General features: G+C 41.9%; 1 long non-coding RNA gene across 6 annotated transcripts in view; it reads right to left on the bottom strand.

Annotated features, from left to right (window-relative positions):
- The window catches only part of LOC101749148, a 76,706-nt gene that overhangs the window by 42,197 nt on the left and 17,088 nt on the right, over positions 1–17,421 (bottom strand). For 3 of the 6 annotated variants that reach the window (XR_005860960.2, XR_005860962.2, XR_005860961.2), the window contains exon 3: positions 13,790–13,939. The exons of 2 other annotated variants lie outside the window; for them this stretch is intronic. This is a non-coding gene — a long non-coding RNA (uncharacterized LOC101749148). Of the gene's footprint in view, positions 1–9,733; positions 9,782–13,789; positions 13,940–17,421 lie in introns of those variants that run through there. One more of the 6 variants, XR_006939778.1, reaches the window with a different exon arrangement.

Raw genomic sequence — 17,421 nt, 5'->3', positions numbered from 1 at the left:
CAGTGACTCCACGTGGTCCACATGCACATAGGCATTGCACTGCAGGAAATCCACCCAACTCAAATCAAAGCATCAGAACGTGACTGGGGCTGCACACGGCAGTAGAAGGAGCCTCTCCTGAACAAATGGATGCCACTACAGCGATCACAACGTGCCCAGTGTGAGACTGGGGCAGTGGTAACTGTGCAAAGTGCTCTTTACTCATTATGCATTACTGAAGCTGTGTTCTTGATTGTGTCTTTCAAAAACACATCAGGGCCACTTCTTCCTGGTCCTCAGCAAGATGCAATTTCATCTCTCCTCCTGGAGAGCACATTTTAATCAACCTGCAAAGGACCAACATTTAATTGGCCCGATGAGCTAATTTTAAATCATCATTCCTGACTTCAGATTCACTTCAAATACACTTTATGAACAAGCAATATAAATGCTGTTAATTTTAGGCTCACATTTTTCTAAGGAACCCAAAAATCTTCATTGCGGCTATGATCTTCCGTATATGGAAACAACTAAAGTCACAAATGAGAACAGTTAATCATCTGCCTAAAGCACCAGGTCGCTGGACCTCCCTCCAGAGGTCATTCACTGCAGCCACAGCTGATTGCAGGAACAAAATTGGAAACTGCTTCCCACACACAGAACCATAACGTCACTGATGCAATGGAAAGGAGAAGGAAATATGAGACCTGCATTCCTCCCTCACCTTAAAGAACAAACAAACACACAAACAAAAACCACAAAGACAACAATGAAAAGCCAAGAGGACTAAAGGGCGGCTTCTGACAAAACCAAAAGTGATTGCTCAGTCTACTCAAAAATAACTACAGATGACATTAAGATATGCTGCCATCATCATTTGCTTAAATAAGTAAGCTTCAAAGGAATAAGAATAAACTCTTAGCACTTATTTCTTTTGTTTTCCTGTAGCTAGCTGTAAAGTAGCTTGTCTGGGCACAGCTAATTACCTTCCTACATTCCAGGCTTGTTTATTCTGCTAAGATTCAGCTTACAACTGGTAATTAAAGCGGTATAACATTTTGCATAGACCTGTCTTAATCTTGGCCCACTTTAGACTGACCCTCTGCACTGCCTCAGGTGCTGGCTAAGAAAGGTAATGACCATGACGTAGCCCTAAATTCAAGTGTATCTACCAGTCAATACTCAGATCTATTACCCTTGCAAGTACTTTCTAGTTTGGCATTATGTTTCTATTTTTGCATACTATTGCCAGATTAACCTTCTGGTCCCTTTTACCTCACTTTAGCAATTACCATTTGCTGAATTTCTCTTTCTCACACTATGACTTTTGGATGATTCTCTTCTCAGATTTAGAGCCTCAACATTTTTTTCCTCTCAGGTTTTTCATCCAAATTGTATTTGCATTGCCTTTTGTCAACACAGGTTGTCACAAAACCTCTCCTATCTTATCAGCTGTTTGCATTGTTGCTTGGGATAGAAGACGAGCATTTAAAATTTCCAGCTCAGCGCCACAAGAGCCAGGCACACTGCTCAGGGGCCAACACGTTGCATGGGAAATACATTCCCTATAGACATACTTAGACAGCAGACTGAAAGTTGCAGGCAACCAAACTCTGTTTTCTTAGTGATTCATGGAGGATTTGCATCTACAACAGCTACTCCTCATAACAATAATTACTTGCCTACATCCTTAACAAACCACACTACTGAGAAAGATTTCCCAGTTGCATTTTATATGAAAAAGGTTCAAGTGATAGCTTCTGCTGTGCGTATAAACCTGAGGTAGAGGCACTCCTTTGAGACTATAAGGAGAGTTTTAGATTTCATAGCTTGTTTCAGCATTGACTTATCGCTTACTCTTTTATGAGGAGTATCACAGCGACTGCCAAAGATCTTCTCTGTAGAAAATGTCTATATAAAAAGGTGTCATAGCACCCCATAAAATAGCATACATAAATAAAGTCTTGTTGCTTCAGTCACAATGAGGTAATAATAATAATATAAGAACCAGACTGTAGATTGCAAGTAGAAAAAAAAACATTAGGCACTTTGTTTTATTTGAGTTTCTCTATCTGCTGGCAAAGATAGCCCCATTCTCTAGTGGATTGCTTTAAACTCCGTGGCTGTAACACAGCCACCCTACATAAAATCTAAGGCTTTCCATATGGACAGCAGTCAGTCATTCTTAATGATGGTGTGAATTTGAAAACACTAATTTCTTCAGCTCATGAAGGTGACAATTATTTATTTCACCCTGTAGAATAGTCTCCATGGTGCTGAAGCTAAGCACTTCTACGCACTCCCTTGGGATGCTCGGAGCCCAACTGCCCCTGAACCAACTGTCCAGCACCTGCTGTGTCCCAGGAAGACAACCTGGGGCTGAGTTCTGAGAAAAGGCCATCTAAAGCACTGCAGAAGAGAGCCATTTTCAGTCCTTCGTAATGCTAGTGAGTATGCAACAATGGATTCACATTTCTAACATGTCAGCTCTGCTTAGCATCCTCTCATGTTTTCTTTTTTGTCACGCTGTTGACTAACCTGACAGTTTAATACAGCATGAAGCGAGGCAATATGATTGAAGAGCTTGAGAAATATTTCACCAAATACTTCATGATAGAAGTCATCCCAATCCAACTGCTCCCACTCCCTCCTCTTTTTTTATTGAGAAGAGGGTGTGGAGAAATGTGTTGCTCAAAACCGAAAAAGGTCTTGAGAACAATTCATGTGCATCCCAGATTTCAGTCATTTGAAAGCTGGCCTTTATTTTAGAAAGTTTCCAGCAGTGCCACAGACATGAGGGAGAAGGGCAGAGAGAAGCCAGGGCCTTTCGTGCGCTGACAGCATGGGCCCATCCCTCCCCACTGGAGAATCCCCACAGATGACTCACAGATTAGCTTGTATCAATTCCAGTCTTAATTTTCTTTCCTCTCTATTAATCCTTACACAGCTCTCCCCCTAAAACAAAATCAGAGCTGGATCCTCCCCTTTCTTCATTTCCTCCCACTCTCTACTTCAAATACAGCTATTAAAGCACAATGCCCTGAGAAGACCGCTTCATTTGTACTCAGTCATCCACATTTAGGGGCATTGGAAGGAAAATATTGCTGCTATCCACAGCTTTCAGCCATTTTCCCTGGCCCAGGTTATCCAGTACCACGACTCTCCATTTCTTTCTTGTCTCCTTAGATGTTTTATATCCTGTGATACAAAGAACACTGTCTCCTGTGTGTGTATATATAGAGAGAGATATATATGTGTGTGTGTTTTAAGTTCCTCTTGTTTTCTGAGCAGTAGGCCTCTTGCTGAAGAACTGTTAATCCTTTCAGCCTTAGTGTCACAACTGAAATTGTCTTTGTCAGTCTCACTGGCATTCAGGAGTTTTGAGAAGGAAAGAGAGAAACCAGAATACAACTTATTTAGCACTAGCACTAAGATGTACTTCAGAACTGCAGAAACATACACAAACTCATACACCAAAACCTAGCTTTGTTCCTCCAAAACATCATCCTTTCTTTAGCTGGACTTTCTTCATCGTCAGTGGTTTGTTTGCTACATTCCCACTTGGTGCTCTGCTGCACAGATTTTTGTACGTGTGTGACTTTAGTTAGTGGTCAAAATAGAGCAGCTTCTCCATAAAATTTTAGCTTTAAAGCTCTAAGAAGGTGCTTATATTGCAGAATAAAATTTATTGATATAAAGACCTCTATCCTCATGCAATTGCATCTGCTATCAGAAAGATTACACCATACAAAATATGCCCACACGTACACAGATACAGTTACATTGGCACAGGCCCTGTGCGTAGATGAGGCACAAATTTACGGCACTCTGCTTTCCAATTTCCCACTCCACTGCAATGCAGACTTCATGCTCTGATCATGACTCAGGAAGGAGATGCATTGCTCTCACTAACACTTCTTGTGGAGAGGACCTTCACAGTTCTGGATATCACATCCATAGGTGTAATATTGGAAGGATCTGTGATGAAAATCCAGAGGAACCTTGGTGACCTACAAAGCAAGCCTAAAGGCATCACTCTTTCTTATCGCCACATCTCTCCGGCCTACAACTCTGGGGAGAGAAATTGTAGACTAACATCATTCAGTTATTCCTCTGTGTTGCAGAGGTGGGAACATCCCATAGCTAGGGGTGACAAGAGAGAGCATTGGTGACACGCAGGCCACAGATGATGGCTGCAGACCCATTTAGAGCAGGTCTGGGATGGGTTTGTGACTTGCTTCACACAGCCCGTGGTTTCAGGTTGAGCTAAGTCAAGATTTCACAGTCAAGCTTCTGCACTCTGCTCCAGCCCTGGGGATCTACATGCTGGTTTGGAAATCTGGAAGCAAGAGAAACATCAGCCATTGGAGTCAGGACAGGAATACAGACTGATGCAGCTAGACAAGGGGACTGATCCAAGACAGATCTTGTTTGAGAATGGGAAAGCTACAGGGAACCAGCTTTGCTCAGCAGCAGGTGATGTAATGCCTCTGGAAAGTAAGATGGACAGACAGCTCTGATGAATCCTCCCTCTGTCACAAGAACAAGAGCTGAGGATGGAGGACATCACACTAACGTGGGAAAAAGCAGAACAGAGGGAGGAAGGAACAAGCAGACGGGGAGGAGGAGGTGCTGAAAAACGGCAGGGAACAGCTCTTTCTGGGAGAGAGTAGAAAGGATTTTGCATTGAGGAAAGCTGTCGCCAGTTATTTTTGTACAGATTTTAAAGTTCACCGAACCCAGCTCTGGAAGTTGCATGTTGTGTTTTTGGCTGGCAATATCAACGTACCAGATGGAGAAGCCTCAGTTTGAGCTTTACAATATTGTTTGGATTTGATACTGACGTATTTTCATTAGCACACCCACCTTGAATTGTATGTTCTTTTCTTTTGATGGATGAAATAAACCCGTGAAACAAAGAAGCAAGACCTTAAAACAACAAAAGAATTGCAGAAAGAGACTCCTGTATTTTGAATTAAACCTGAAATTCACTGACTTTAGCATCCTGTCATTGACAGCATCTACCCGATATGGTAGATCCCAGACAAGAGGAAGAGGCAAGAAATACTATGCTACGGTAGATACTACAGATGCTGTCTCTCCATCTGTTTGTCCCATTACTATTGGACTGCTTCCCTGTTTAAGAGATTTGCTGAACTACTGGAGCAAAGAGTCTAAAGATAGTGCTTATATTAGCTGATTTAATAAAAACTGTAGGGCAACAGCTCCCACCTTCTACTCTCTGAAAAGATCCTTAGTAGAAAACAATCTGGAACAAAAACTTGGAATGGATGAATGTGTAGAGGCTGAAAGAAGTTAAATATATGGAGAACGGTATGAATCCAAGTTCTCAAACACAGAATTTGAAATGACTTTCTGGCTTCATAGGCTTAGCTTTAGAAATCTCTCCTTGTACAGCTTTTCTCTTGTTATGTTTTACCCTCCTGCAGAAATTTTGACAAATTCACTTTGAAAAGTGTTGGGATTTTGTCACTCAGGACACTTCTTACATGCACGCTGATCTCATCAGAGTGCCCAATGTCAGCTCCTGGAGAGCTGTTCCAAGGGAAGGAGAGCCACAGTGCCTTTCAGGTCAGCCCAGACAACACCTGAGTGGAGCGAAGAGCAGGAGGAATCAGAGTGGGGCCACAAGTCTTCAGCCATGGGAACCACTGTCAAGAGAGAAGGGCACCTTACTTTTCAGACTTAGCACACGGTAAGGATATCCATAATTAAACAGATGGTTGTCAGGGGAAACATGAGAGTCCCAAGCAGCACCCTCTGAGCTGCACAGAAGAGCTGCAGGACAACAGGGGAAGCCTAGGAAGACCATCTTCACCAGGGCAGTACTAGCACATAGGTTTCTGAACTGACTGCATTTAGTAGAACTCTTCAGCCAGCCTCTGTCCCTGCATGACACTTCTTGCTACAGCCTACATTGTAATAAACTGTACTTTCCTCTGCTAAATACCATCAGCAGCATGAGATCAAGCAGTAGTAAGAGGTCCTCCTACACATCTCTTCCCTCTCCTTGCAGCAGCCTGTGCTGCACTAAACCACATATTTGCATTTTCAGAGACTGCTTGCCTGAAATGTAATTGAAGACATACAGATCATCTGTTTACAGTAGCAAATTACAGTAATTTCACTGAGACTTTCATAACAATTTTACTCCTAAACACGTCTATTTTTCATATGCAGTTAAAACATGAGAAAGAAGATGGTGAGAGGATCAGAAAGCCTGCAAAGATAAAGAAGTAATCTCTGCTATGGATATAAGGAAAGTGGTGCTGAGCAATACACTTATCTAAGCAGTGTCAGTCACGCTGTGCAAGGGAGCCTGTTAGCAGTGATGTTGCATGCCACTCTCAAGCATCCCTCTAGCAGTGATGTCCATACTCCCTTCCCTTGGCATTTCCAGCTACTTGTTTGTCATTCCACAGGCTACAGAATCAATTCAACTCCTAGGTAGTATTAGGAACCACACAATGCAAATTCAAATTGCACTGCTGCTTGACTTCTTGCCTCTCTGTAGACATTCAAGAGAGGGAAAAACTCAGTTGCATTCAATATTTCAGGCTTTTCTTGTACAATGGAGAAAAAAAGGGGAAGAGAAACAGCATAGACTCATGCTTATTTGCACTGACTGTCGCAATTAAAAACTGAAATCATGCTTTGGAAAACAATCAAAAAGAAATACTGCTTTTGATGAGATCACTTAGATTGACTATAGTTGACATGACTGATATTCCACCAGACTGCCTACTTGCTGCTCAGCTCATGACTCTCTGTGGTGCCTCTGGAAACAATTTTCCACCTCTGCTTGTTCTGGAGTTGGAGCAGTGTGAGAGAGACAGAAAGCTGCTGCTCCACCACCACTGTACAGTCATTTCTATTTGTCAGAGCATTTGTGCAACATTTACCCAGCTCTGCCATCTCATAATCTTTAGAAGTAATTACCATCACAGGTACCACTGAGCTGGGAAGTCATATCACTCCCATCACAGAGTACACTGAGCTGCTGGGTGACCAGACAATGTCCCCAGTGACAGTGCAGGGCATGGAACTCAGGTTTACCAAGCCAAGGCTCGGTGCTGTGTCACTCTTAGACCAGTTAAGCTGAACTCTGTTCCTTTTTCTCTTGTGCTTTCAGCATATCCACCAATTTGTTCTCAGTTTTAAAGGAAATTAAAGCTTAAGTGCACAAAGTGTTTTTTTTTTTCCATTAGAAATTACAGCCATGTATGTTAAATCTTGAAAATATTAAAGCCATTCTGAGACCCAAATTCTCCTCAAGTTTCACTAAAGCTTGTTGGCATCTCTTTACTCAGTTCACCCAAAAAATACCTAATTTTCTGGTCAGAGACAGCCTGAGTACCAGACAAATTCAAATATACAGATTAAATTCATAAAACCTACAATTTTGTGTTTAGGGCTACTATGTAATTGTTATCTGCAATGGCAACTTCATTTTTGGAGGAACACTAGGAATGCCAGTTTCATTCAGTAAGTATGGTTGTCCTCTCTGAAACCCAGCTCCCAACCCAATTAAGGCAAAAGAAATATATTTCAGAGGAGCCAATACAATTTTCTATTTGCATTAATGGCTGATATCACAGTCACATAAATGACATCCTCCTCTCTGCACGAAGATGAGAAAATGAGACATCTCCACTGTCTTCAGCAGTCAACTGTGAAAGGGAAGAAACAGTGTAGAATAGTTTGAAGCTCTTAAATACAGGCCCTAGTAGAAGTCCTATTAGCAGATTACTGTTGTTAGTGAAATTCTTTACTTTCATCATATGAGAAAGCAGATAAAGCACTGATGAAATTGCATAGATGAATAGGATATAGGAAGTGCTATTCACCTACTCTGATCCTATTCAAGAAGTCCAGTTCTTTTCACAAAGCTGTTGGTCAAGGGGTGACAGCCAGAATACATAACCAACACTGAACTCATAAGCATCTTCCGTGGGCATAACTGACTGCCTCAGGATATGAAATGTACTTACAAGAATTCTTGCAGCTAAAAGAAACTGCAAAAACTTTCCTTATGAAAGAAAGAATAACCTAACAGGACAGGAAGAGACATCTTATGGGTAGAGGATGGTTCTGGAGGAAGGATGCTGAACTCTGACACTCAGGTTATAAAGATATGGCTTCACATTTTCTCCTCATAAAGGAACAACAGGTTGTATTCAGGTGTCACGTAAACACAGAATAGCTAACGAAAGTCTGGAGTTGTCCCATTTATAAGGAAGATGAATTGACTCTGGAGAAATTCGGTTCAGCAAAAAAGTAGTCTCATAAACCTGGCTTTATCCCTTCAGCTTGACAGATTTCAGGTATGCTTTTGAAGCATTTTTCCTCCCTGTATCTCATCTGGTCAGAAACAAATGCCAGCTGTCCATTCATCAGCTTGCTTGCTTGGATATCTGAGCATTAGTTTATAACAATGTCACTTTGTGCAAAACTTCTTCATGTTTCAGACGTGCAATTGCCACTGCATTCAAGTTCAAGGCATGATATTTATACCAGATTTCAAACACTCCTCACTCGCAGGTATGGTGTTGCAAAGATAGGATCAATACACACAGTAGGTTAAAACAGGCACTGTTCTGCCAAAATCAATCCCCAGATTCTCATTTGGTCCTCATTTACTTTAGAAGCTACTCAGGTGTTAAGAGAGCACTGAATGCAAATATTCTAGCAGACAGAGCATTGCTGTCTGCTATAGACAACAATGCCCATCACAGCCATGGAAAGCAAGAGGCTGTGAATTGTGTATTTCTTCAGCTGTATTTTTACCAGTATCACCTACATGTGTTTCAGTTCCCTATCTCATACCTATTTATATGATGTTTACAAAAGCATGCGAGCTGTGGTAAGCTCTGCTACCCATCATATTGCAGTTGAAATCATAGATTCCCCTGCAACAAATAAAGGTAGATAAATCCTTAGGATGAGCCAGCATCCTGACAGACAGAACCAGCAAGCTGTTCTATTTCTGTAGCATACCTTTAAAGACAGCCCAGCTCCAGTCCACCCAGCAGCTCATTAGCAAGATAGTATGTAACACAACAGATGTAGGTGGGTAAAGGAAACAAAGTCATAGTGACACAAAGCATTTTGTAGATTTGAAGATGCTTTTCTAAGAATTTGCAGTATCGTTTGCCTCAAAGCCTGTTTAAACCCTTACATTCAGAGCTCTGTTCAACTGAGCGTTTTAAGCTACACGAGAAAAAAAAATAATTACAGCATCATGAATACTTCTGTAAAGAAAGCAAAGTGAATTCCATGCAAGTGAAAGGAAGCAAAATTGACTGACATCCCCATGAGCTGAATTCTGTTCTACTCGCAAAGCAGTCCAAGGGCAAACACAAAGTCAGTTTTCCTCCCACACTAAATATGTTAACCTGAGGAACCTTCCAGGAAAGTCAAGAAAGAATGCATCCATTCATTCATTAATTTATTCATTTTCTGCCCTAAGACAACCAGCTAAGGAGATATGGCTGGGGAAGAAAGAAAGATAAGAACTCTGTATGAGGCAGAACCCTGCCTTTTTACAGCCTTGATAAAGGCCACTGTGTGATTTTAGATGATCTTTAAACCAAAACAAACAAACAAAGATAACCAACAGGAGGCATTCAAAAATCAGGCTCTCTGTAACAAGGACGGGATATGCACAGCTATCTATCCTACCCTTAGATGCTTTCTTCAAGAAAAGAGAAAGGAGAACAGCACAAAAACTTACTGCTGGAATCATATGAGCCTTTTCAGTAGCAGGAGCACTTCACTCTCCAGATACATTAGGAGGGAAGTGACATTTATAGCTCTATTGAAAACAGAAATAAAGAAAAGCAATGAAGAGACCAGTTGTGTCCCCTATTTTCCTTCCTCTCTTGCCTCCTCTGAGCTCATATACTCTCCAGGAAGAAAGACTTTACTCCCCTTTGACTTTTCAGAACAGCTGGCCTGCCTCTAACAAATGAGACACCAGAAAAGGAAGGTTAGGAGTGATTGAGCTGCAGAAGAGACCCAGCTGACCTCAGGGTATCCTAAGGCCTCTCCTCCATTAGAAAAACCTGACAGTTCCCAAGGAACCAAGTGGAGGCATTTCCTCGCTAAAGTTCAGAGAAGTCTCTGCTTTTCAAGCAACTGCTAATAGTCTCATCATGGTTCAAATCCCACTCTTGTTTTCATTTGAGGAAACCAGGAACAGCCCCATCATTGCTATCTCTGCTATTACACCGCTACCAACTGCTTACATAAGAGAGACTATGATTTTAGGTTGGAATTTTAAAGTAGTTGTCTCTAAGAACTGTATTATTTCATTTCTTTAGAGATGCACCATTTGAAGATATTTAACCAGTCTTAGTTTCATTTCTTCCAAGGAAATGGAAGCAAGAATTCCACATCATTACAAGAGCTGATGCGTTTCAAACCAGATCCATAAAAAACACTCTCATGTTAAATGTTGTGATCAGCTGGGAGAGCTGAGGCACTCTGAGCGGCCAAGAAAGTCTGTCAGTGTGAATGTAAAGTAATACCGATGGCAAGCTATCCGTGTTGTTATCCCACATTAGTGGTAGTGCAAAATGAGAGCTATGAGAAATGCCAGGGCAAGCAGAGAGATTCTGTGTTTGTTAAGTGTTGCAGATGATAACTGAAACCCATCAGACAGCAAAGTGCTGTGCATTTTCCTTAAGCAACTCAACTCAAATAGCAAATGGGAACACTACAGGAATGGTACATTCCTCAAATCGTTTCCTAAATGCTGGCCTCAGTTAAGACCTGCAGACCAAAAGCTGCTAGTGAGTGAACACGTTGGCCTTCAATGCTCCATGCTCAGTGTCAGAATTGGCGTAGGGTCAGAAACATTGTCCAACAGACTGGCAAAGGGCAATGCTTTGATTATTATTGATAGCAGATTTTTTTTGTAAGAGTCCTTAAGTTTCTTGAGATTTTACCCAGAACCTGTAGGCTGCTCAAAGGAGTTGCTCTTAAAAATGCCTCATCTTGAAGCCCTCTACTCTACTGTCTCTGCATCCAAGTGGAGTGGGAAGTCTCCTAGTAATGACAACTTGGACATCATTGCATGAAGTCACTGAGCTCTATACCTAGTTCTTATTAGAAGTGAGCTTGAAGTGGCAAATGTAGGTCCTCGTGCTGCTATAAAATGGCAGATAATCAGCTGCAAGATTTAAGCCCCGTCTCATGTTTCCAGCAGATGTGTGGAAGGACCTGAGAGAGTTAAGTGGTGGTAGTCTTTAGTCCAAGCATGTGCTGCCATAACATGCCATGAAATTGTTATCTAGGAATGACTTAATCTGTGACCTGAAAAGTATCCCCCTCCCCAGGAGGGGCAAGTATGCTGTCCAATCAAAGGCTGTCACTCACAAACCAAGTGCAATTAGCCAGAGACATGTTGCTAGATAACAACTATAATGAACCCCAAGCAGAGACACACCTTCCCTGGCAGGCTGCTATTTGGGCTTGGAAAACACTTTCAGAATAAATAAAACAAAAACAGAAGCCATCACATTAGCTGCTGATTTTTCACCTCCTACTCAAACACTCCATGCAGATCCATGCTGGGCTCTGTCAAAAGCAAGTAATTACTCTCAATCAGAGATATTTGGCATGGAGGGAGCGACTCAGTGCATTCCTTGGGGTGGGTGGGTATTTTTATACTAATTCAGATAATGGAACTGCCTTGCTGAGTGGGAGAGAACTACTCATTTCCAAGACTACCTCCCAGCCCCCCTTTCACTCCATTCCTTGATTTTTAACATACTCCCACTGCTTTATGACTGGTGCATTACACATAACCAGCTCCTGAGCTGACTGCTTCTGGGTAATAGGAGAGAATTGCTCACATTCCAATGTTGGGCGAGTTGATTTTTTTTTTTTTTCTGGTATTGCACATAACAACACATATATCACACTGCAACATATTACATATAACATATATTACAGTAAACCACAAGTTTTCCCCCTACCTTCTCTCCAGTTACACAATTCAGCAAGGTGACTGAGAATGCAGGGAATAAACAAACAAATTACAGATTACCCTCTTGCAGCAGAAGGAAGATCTGGTCAGCTTGCCCAGCTGCTCCCAGAAGGTACCAAATTAGAGCCCGGTTATCTCAGCCGAAGCTGAGACAGGACAACTGATGTCTGACTACCCACAAGGCCTCCAAAGCTGATATCCTGGGCTGACAGCTTGTTTGGATACGTACTAACTTCTTCCTATTTACTTAAGCTGGAATCTGAATTTCTGGTCCCTTTCACTTCTCGTCAGATGATAATGTGAGTCAAGGGAGAGCCTGTGCTGTCACGCTAAGACCACTCCAGGTACATTCCTGACATACCATTGGTACAGGCAGCCTATTCCACAGGACAGCCAAGACCCTTCCCATTTCCAGCTACCCCAAACCTGCTAGTCCCTGCTGGGATCCATTAATGTGTCTAATCTGATATTTTATCTCCACTGTTTTGCAAGAATTCTGCTGTGTTTGTAAAAAGCTTTTTTGCTAATAAAATGCTACAAAATAGAGTTGCACAAGGTAAACTTACTTGCTGATAAGTTACTTTTGTAATCACATGAGTACAACCCAGAAAAAACATCCAAGTAATACTTCACCGTTAGGTACTGATAAGATAATCCCCTACTAAGCACACTAGGAGAATTATGTCACATTATCACTGCCAGCCTCATTGCCTGCATGGCACAGAGGTGCTTGCTGGAAGATCATTCACAGTATTTTATTTTATTTTTTACTTTATCCAAAGGGTTTCCTTCCCCTCCACTTTCACGTACAAACTCTCCAGGAGAGAACTAAAGATTGATTTACCCCAGATTGTTGAAGGATAGTATCAGCAAAATCTCCTGGCATTATCAGGGCTGCACAACTGGCAGCTGAGGATGGCTGTGCCATCCAAGGCAAGATGTTCTCAGGGGCTGTTTCTGACAGTGCACTGCAGTAACGACAAGCTGCAACACAGCAGAGGCTTTGTAGCACATGTTCTTTGCCAGCATAATATTGCCCACCACACTACTGTGTAAGAGCAAATATATCAGAGGCATATCCAGATCTGAGAGCTCACTGTGGGGAAACATCGCCAGCAAACTTCCCCTATGGGATACATTATGTGGTCTTCAGATACATTATCTCTAGAAGTAGACAGCTGGAAGACAAAGGAGAGATACGTAGGCCTTTGAGATGCTACACTATACAAATCTGTTCTCCCCTCTTTACGAATCACGGTATCTTTCTCCCACACAGCGCGTACACCAAGCAGGTAGGGTGGCTGGCCAAAGGAAGCAAATCTTAGCTCTGTGCTATTCATTCTACAATGAGGGTGATCAGTTACATTCTTGCTCTTATCACTTCAAACAGTGCCAAAGAAAGGCAACACCTTCCTACCCCTGAAAGTTTATTTAGATTAAGACAGGTGAGTGTTAAGGACAAGCTGGTGTTTGAACTTAATCCAGGATAAAGAAACGACTGCTGTGATTTACCAACTTCGAAGATTTGCTTTCCAGGTAAAAGGAGTTAAACTGAAGGAGGCACAGTTTTTCTAAAATCAGCAAGGACATCCCTTACATTTATTTAGGAACATTGCGCAGATAAGGCCTCAGATTTTCAGGAAGAAATACAATTGTGTGCTACAAAAAAGAGAGGAACAGTTATTTCTGAGGTAGTGTGCTGAAGCACGCAAGAGCAGGGAAACAGGAGGGAAATACAATGGTGAAAGATAAAAGGGTTTAAATTGGGGTATGCGTTAGGAAACAAAAATTACTCACTTCTCTCAAACGAAGCTATGCCGAGTTTTTCTCTGTTATATATATTTAGGCTTCCAATCCAGTCAGACCTACATCAGCATCACAACACTGAGTCACTCCGCTGACTGACGCAGACATACGGAGCTCTCCAGCTGAAGAACTTCAGCTTTTCTATATGAACAACAGAAACAGGGAGCATTCCTTTTTTACTTTTCCTTTTAACTTTGTGTGTGTGTGTGTGGTTTTTTTGCTTGTTTTGCTTGCTTGTATTTTTAAACACGTTCCTCCTCGTAATAGTATCATCTTTAAAACAGTGTAGTCTAAGTGTTATAACTTAGAACCTCAGTTATCTTCTTGGAGAGCAACCAACCAGGAACCTGAAAACAAATGTTACCTTCTGTGAAAGCCTGGTTCATCTGAAGCTTAATGCTTTTTTTTTTTCCCCATGCAGATTTCCATGAGTAAAGCAGCAGACTGACCCACAACAGTGGCCATGGGAAAAGCTGCTGCCCAAGCACTACAGCGCCCAGTCAGTGCACATCAGTCCTGTGTATCTGACCACAGATTAACCAGCCATTTGTCTCTTAGGTCACTATTAATAAGCAAGGAGTAGCCCTTCGTCATCCTAGCAGATGAGAGCACTTTACCATTGAAGTCACTTGCCCATAAATCTGGAGCTTATCTCGAGCGACTTCTGACGTGCATGCAGAGGAGTGAGAGAGGAACTCGGTGAGCAGCAGGCGGAGTGAGTGCACAGATGCATGCTATGCTCTGGACCAAATGTGCAGATCACACAGGGATTCAGCACAGTTAATGACATCTTCCCTTGCTGACATTAAGGTTCCATTAAGTGATGAATCATTCTGCCATCTGCAAATAGCGGGTCCTCCCCCGTCACCCACCCCACACAGGACAAGGAAATGGGAATTTTGAAAACAACTTTCACCTCTTCTCCCTCGTCTGTATGAGCTGCTTCATTGCCTCCTTTGGTGATATCATTGGTAATCTTTTCAGTTTTCTCTCAATGGGATTTTACTACCGAGTAATGTAACGCACCGAGACCAGCAGGTTTCAAAACTGCACAAACACCAACATTAAAAATGACAACCAAAACTGACACCTTTGCAGACAGCTGCATAGACAAATAGATGGTTTCATGTTCACTGCCATTAAGCAATGCAGCATTCATTTCAGAGCCCAAACTGAATACGAAATATCACAAGAGAGCGTTAAGTTGGGAGGCTAGCAAATGAAACTGAACCTAGCTACTTGCTAAGCTCCTGATCATGTTGCAGAGACTCATGTTCCAGAGACCACAGAAACCCGGCAGGTCAGCTGCAAAGACAAGCAGTTTCATTTGCAGGTCAGTGCCTGCCACATAAGTTGTGCTTGGTGGCTGGAGCTCCAAGGCAATATCAAAGTGTAGACAAACAGGGAGCTCGTGCCACCTGTCTCCACAGCTGCCTGTTGATAACCGTGTGCCAGGAACTGCTTTTCTCCCTTGTTTCAAGCAGGCCAATGACTCAGTCACTGGGACAGCCAAAACCAGGACGGTTACAGCAGTGAGTTACTGCTTAAAAGCTGCTGTGAATGTGGCTCCCCAAGAACTTCCTTAGTAGCAGTCCACATTCCACGTCATTCCCATCAGGGAGCTGGCATGGCTGTTGGACACCCACACTGGCAACCAGAATGGGTAACCGATCCAGATGCAAAAAAGAAAAAACAGGTTAACTTTTGCTGTGCCAGCAGCACGGGGAGACTGCCGTGGAAGCTGGTTAAGATGACTTCAGCAGCACGGCCATAAAAAGCAAAACCACAGTCAAATGATCTGTTTTAACAAGTTCCTTTTTTTGTTTCAAGCTAGTTTTGAAAGCTGCAATTTAAACTCCATGTTAGATAGTATATCCTCCCTTACCATTTTTTTTTTTTCTGGAATACTCATCTGGCTTCCAGATCAAAACGAGACCACTGATGCTTTTCAGATCAGTTTAGTGAAAAAGAAAAAAAAAAAAAAAAAGAAGAAAAAAGCATTTCAGACAGTCTAACAGGTTTTCACTGCTCATTTCAGACCTACAAACAACAGCCCACAGCAATCTCTTTTCCCTTGAGTTATCTAAAACTGAAGGCTGTGACCTCTCTACGCTTGGTCAAGAATAAGGGGTTTGGAGCCACTCAGAAAACACCTTTTCACCATGGTCATTCAAGCTTCAACTTCTATCAAGATAAATAAGAGTATCACGGTGCTCAACACCTACTGATCTAGTCATCCCTCCTAAATCCCACATTTAGGTAAAATAAGAATTGAAACAGGAGAGTGGGGCTCATGTTGCCATTACCAGCTTCAAGGGCTTCACGCTGAATTGAACATGACACATACAAATGTATCCTTGAGCATCCAGAAGATCTTTTCTAGCTCAAGAATGACTTTAAAAATACCACATTTGGTATTTCTGAAACTTACTTCGTTTTTCTGTATAGAAAAGTATCTGAAGAGACAACAAATTGTACATACTATTCAGCTAATGTGCAAATTTATCCATCTGTCATTATGGCATGAAGATTCTCTTCTTCACTTTGCATCATAAAGAGCACATTTTTGTTTTGTTTTGGTTTGGTTTTGGCTTTAAGCAGAGCATCATTAAGTGCTTTGCCAAGAAAACTGATTAAGACACCATTTTAACTTGGAAGTTTTTCTAAAACAAATATTCAATTGGCAGCTCCAAGTGGATTACAAATGAACACCTTTGACAATTTTAAAATCAAAGAGGTAAACCAATGTTACCCTGCAAGAAGAAAATAATTACCAATTCATTAAGACTAGTTGGATACACCACCATCCAACAAAGTGCTCAGAGACATGCAGATTGTCGCAGCTGTCTTAAGCAGTAATTACAACAGAATTATTCAGAAGTACTATCCACTTACTGGCTTATGATATTCGGGTTCTTCCACTACTGTCAAGTGAGACGGCAATGCAGTGGCAGCCCCCTGACAGTCCCTGCATGTCCACAGCAGGTGGAACGATGACTTTGCACCCTGTGGCAGAAAGCTCCCAAGAACCAGCAGGGCCACAACGAGCTGCGCTCACAGAGAAACAACAGACTGAAACTCTATTGAACTTTCAGGGAAACTGAAGTTTCCTCCCCCTTCTCTCCCTTTTTCCTTTCCCATTTTTCTAAGATTCCACAAATAATGTATTAGTATCATATTCAATGAGTTAAGTTCCTTTTCTTCTGTATTTCATGGTCAAGAGTTTTGTTCTGTTTTATTCCTAGCTGTCGACGTTCAAATTTCAAGTGTGATATTTAAGAACAGCTAGTCAAGCAACTTGGATGACACTGTCTCCACTGTCTGATGGAATGAGCACTGCATTTTATGGTAGTCATCTCTGAAGAAGCATCCATGTCATCTGCATGCCACTGACATCAGCTCTTCATATGATTTCTTCCTTGCCTTCCCTGCCACATCCTCAATTACCCACAACTTCTATGCTCTCTCTTTCCATCATATATGCTTTCCTCCCTGTAGTCATAACAGCAGATGTAGGAGTTGGGGCAGAAGCGAATGAACATCCCTCCATTTTCTCTGCATGTCAGTACTTTCCCCAAGTCACTATTTTGTTAACTGCACAGCAGTTAAGCTAATGCCTCAGG

This window comes from Gallus gallus, chromosome 6 (genome assembly GCF_016699485.2).
Source record: "Gallus gallus isolate bGalGal1 chromosome 6, bGalGal1.mat.broiler.GRCg7b, whole genome shotgun sequence".
Classification (NCBI taxonomy): domain Eukaryota; kingdom Metazoa; phylum Chordata; class Aves; order Galliformes; family Phasianidae; genus Gallus; species Gallus gallus.
Note: the sequence above shows the minus strand (reverse complement) of the source record. Positions and strands in the feature narration are given on the sequence as shown.